This window comes from Pteropus vampyrus, unplaced genomic scaffold, assembly GCF_000151845.1.
Source record: "Pteropus vampyrus isolate Shadow unplaced genomic scaffold, Pvam_2.0 Scaffold2, whole genome shotgun sequence".
Classification (NCBI taxonomy): Eukaryota; Metazoa; Chordata; class Mammalia; order Chiroptera; family Pteropodidae; genus Pteropus; species Pteropus vampyrus.
In genome coordinates, this window is record NW_011888783.1 from 28,735,670 (window position 1) to 28,740,327 (window position 4,658).

The 4,658-nt window shown below is 38.1% G+C and overlaps 1 pseudogene; it reads right to left on the reverse strand.

Moving 5' to 3' along the window:
• Positions 1 to 424: 424 nt before the first annotated feature.
• Positions 425 to 543, reverse strand: LOC111739611 (annotated as a pseudogene).
• Positions 544 to 4,658: the final 4,115 nt, after the last annotated feature.

Sequence of the window (4,658 nt, forward strand, 5' to 3'; positions counted from 1 at the left end):
CGTGTAAAGAAAATAAAATTTAACCATATCCATGATCCAAAGATAATTACTGCACATCCTGGAATGGTTTCTTCTAGTCTTATATCTTTGCGTATATGTGAGCATGAGGGATTCATATGTTTATAAGGGTTATGGAATTAGAACATTAACTGTGTATTTTATTTTTTTTCAACTTACGCCTCATTGTTTGCATTTCCAAAACTATCAGATGACAATTATCCTTTATACAAAACTTTGTGCAATTGACGATTATTTTCACAGCATATATTCCTAAAGAGGATTAAAGTGTCAAAAGGTATAAATATTTCTAAGGCATTTGATACATATTACCTAATTTTCTTCAAGAAATTGTTTTCCAGTTTACCTTCTCTGCAGCAACTAAGTTTCTTTTCTTTTTTTTCTTTCTTCCTTTTTTTTTTTTTTACACCTAAAGCACCTGGTATTCCTAGGTGGTCTCCCATCCAAGTAGTAGCCAGGCCCGACCCTGCTTAGCTTCTGAGATCAAGTGAGATGGGGCATGTTCAGGGTGGCATGACTGTAGACTAAGTTTCTTTTATAGTCAGTCTTACCAACAGAGAATATGTACAATTGTTGACGAATTGTGTGAAATATTTTATATCAGTTTTGTTTGCATTACCTTTTCTTCAATTTTTAAACTTTTGTTCTAATGTTCATATGTGATTTTTGTTTTTGTGTATTCATGACATCTGCCCAATTTGCTATTAAAGGATGAATTTAGTTGATTCGTAAGTTTTTTAAAATCAATTAAAGACTTTAACCCAAGTGCTTCTACATTGTTTTAATAATCTTTCTTTTCTGCAATGTTTTTGTAGTTCCTCTTTGATCACATGGTTGGCCCACAGCCACACGCTGGTTTTCATGTAACCTGCTGTACCAGGAGTGACTGGATTAACTTTCCCAAGTGGTAAGTAACTGTAGGGCAGTTTGAGGACTCCCCGTGTTGCTCCTACAGTTCCCTGAATATGGTAGATGGTCAATAAAGCCTTGTATGAAATGAACAATTAATGAGTCATTGAAACACCTGGGAAAGTTTAACTGGAAGATAAATAAGGTCTGTCTCAACTAGTTAAATGTTTACTTTTTGAGGAAAATGGTGCCAGGCCTGATAGGATTTTTAGTGACTCAGGTTATGATTTTCTCTTCTACCTCCTATTATTCTGATCCAGTTATTTTGATCTTTGAAACATACTACTGGTTTTTTTGGGGCCTCTGGATTAGGACTAAATTTCAGATGTCAAAGCCTTTTTAACTCATTCTCCAAGAATAGTTATAATGCAGCTGGGTCAGTATTTCTCATACTTGAGTAATGTATAGACATCTTTAAAAGGAAAAAATAAATTCCCATATACTTTCAGTGATGTCTTTTTAAAATTATAATATCATTTAAATAAACTGCAATTTCTTACAAATACATAGCACAAACGGGTAGTGAGATCATGTTTGCATAGTAGATATCCATACGATCCAGAATATGTACCATATTAATTTCTTTACGAAAATATAATTGAACCTAAAGTACAAATTTTGTAGATTTCATAAAGAACTTGGAGATCTCCTATGATTATGTGTCCTAATTCTAGTCTAACAAAATAGAAATAGGAGAATCACTTTACCATAAACCACATCCAACCCTGAACTTTGCTCTTTTCTCAAGCAGTTTGGATGCCTACTTAATCAATGGTCAAACGTGAACAATCACTAAACTAGATGAAAACTAATCTCCATATGCTTGTAACCATTACGGAACTATACAAAAACTGAATATGAACAAAATTATAAAACCGATGATTCAAATAATATTATTTAATGAAATAGATGATATTGTTTTACTGAACAAAAATGTCTGCTCACGTAAACACAGTACTACTGCCTGCTAGAAGCAGGGTTTCTTTGGTTCTACATGCCCATACTGAGTGAACAGATATCAGAATTTGTTCATTCCTTTAACCATTAATCTCTATTTTTCTTCAAGAAACCCTTAGAAATTGAACTGCAGCACATTAATCCATCAGGATTCTCATCAACACCAGCTCTCAAACACCCTGCCAATATTCTTCTAAAGAATTTGCTGCTGGAAGTTGATATGTATAACTAAGGTGATTTTTGCTTTATAGGTTTTAATAAACCATGTTCTCTTATAACATTATTAAAAAAAAGATCTCTGTAGAACCAAAAAGATGAAATAAGTCAATGTAGTTACATACTTAAATATTTTAAATAAAATCATTTTTAAAAATTATAATTTATATTCTGTGTCACATCTGAATGCAGAAAGGCTGTGGTTTTTGTTTGTAAGTCCAAGAGCTTAACCATAACAAGAAAGCTTTCTGCAAAATTTTATGGAATAAAATTCCCCAAATTTTATAGAAAAATACTGTACAGGACTCAGGTTGCTCAAGACCTTGTTTCCTAATAGTTTTTGAAAGCTGTCGACTTTTAGAAATGAACATGTTGATCTGGGCGTAAAGGAGGAGGATATGCAGAAAACAGAAGAGATGCCAATTCACAATGCAGCAGGCAGTTAATTAACAAGAGTCATGCTCCTTGAAACATAACGATGGTGGAGATCTGAGAATCTTAGAATAACAGAAGATGTATTTCTTTCAAGTAACTTTACTGGTGTGTTTTCCACCAGAGTTGAATCAATGGATTAGATGTTGGGGTAAGGCAGTGGTTCTCAACAGGGGGCAATTTTACCCCAAACGAAACATTTGGTAAAGTCTAGAGACATTTTTTGTCGTCGCAACTGTGGAAGGAAGGCGTCCTATTTGTATCTAATAGATAGAGGTCAAGGGTGCAGCAGAATATCTTACAATGCACTGGACAGCACCTCACAACAATTATCCAGCCAAATAAAGATGTCAATTGTATCAAGGCTGAGAAACCCTGGATTAAGCTGTTTAAGCCGAAGGATTGCATCTGGGATATATCCTTGTGTGGATAGGGCTTGTGTGGAGGTCTGTATTCCTGTGTATCGTCTTGCTCTACACACACACACACACACACACGCACGCACGCGCGCGCGCGCACACACACACACACACACACACACACACAGGCATTCACACTCCATCAGTCAATGAATCAATGTTACAAGGCCACAAGAACTACCCAAAATCAATCAATCAATCAATTAATCAATCAATCAATGTTACAAGGCCACAAGAACTACCCCAAATCAATCAATCAATCAATCAATCAATGTTACGAGGCCACAAGAACTATCCAGAATCCTCCCATATAGTCTCGTAGAATACAAATTAGTCACCGGAGAGTTGAATTAGAGAGTTTTTTACATTGAGCCAGTCACACAATAAGAAGGAACCACTACTGAAGGAACAAATAAAAGGACCAGTTAAAACCATTATAGGATTCATTGGTTCATTTATTCAGTTATTCAGCAAACTTTTATTGAGCACCCAAATGTGTCACTTCACTAGGCATGATACATTGCGAACACAACCAAACCTGGTCCCTGCCCTCATGGGGCTTACGGCCTGGAGGAGACTAACAAGAACGTCACCAACAAGAGGCCAGTAAAACCAGGACTCCGGAAATGTACAGGATTGAGGGAAATTTACACAGCAGCTCAAAAACCCTCCACATGTATGTAACCTCATTTGAACTGCACAACAAACTTCATGAGACAGGCTCTATTCCCTTCTTAGGTTAGAAATGGGCTCAAGGTCACACAATTTCTAAGTGACAAGGCTGACACTTCAACCAAATAACACTGAGGTCCCTGTTTTACAGTTCTAAAGAGCAAAGGATACGGACACTTTCGCTTGATCTGACCTGGAATTTCCTCTCCTGATCCTCACCAATCATATAGGAACAAAGCCCTTCCCCTTCTGGGGGAAAAAAAAAAAAAAAAAATGCGCCCAGCCTTTTCCATCTTCTCGCTTCTCTAATACCTGGGGGTTATTTTCTAGCTGTTTCATGTAAATATGCCTTGTGTCTCTGATTAGATTACAAGCTCCTGACCTGCAGGGCCCAGATCTTCCATTTCCTTTGCAACCTTTTGCAGTACTGCAGACACTCACCCAATAAATGCCTGCTGCATAAATGAACCTGTGAAGATAAAAATACTTTATAGTATTCCCATTTATGGCTTTCATGATTTTATTTTGCTTTGTGATTGGGCTGTACATTATACGCTTCTAGAGAGCAGAGAAAACGGCTTGGTGCTTTCCTTACACCAGCAGGCACCGTGCAAAATTTGATCCTTGCATGCTTTTTTGATGCTCTGGATAATATTAGCGCACTGGAGTGTTTTTTGTGTATCTAAGGACCAAGGCTGTCAGCCTCTCGGTGGCGGGGAATGTTCCTTCCTTTCCACTGTAAGCTCCCATGGCGCCTAGGACAGGGCTAGATTACTGCAGAAGCCCCCCACCCTGAATATTTTAATTACTAAGGAGGCCGACTGCGAAAATGGTAAGCTCTCGCACAATCCCAGACCTTGCGAGGAACTGAGCAAAGTGGAAGGGGATTTGAAGGTAGGTCAGAAAATGGCCTGGTTGAGAATGCTGAGGGTTCTCTCTGAGAATCCAGCCTAAGTCTGACAAGCAGGACTCCAGCCGCGTGCCTCCCGCAGTCCCGGGGCCCGGGAGGCAGCCAGCCCGCCAGCCTTCCCGCCC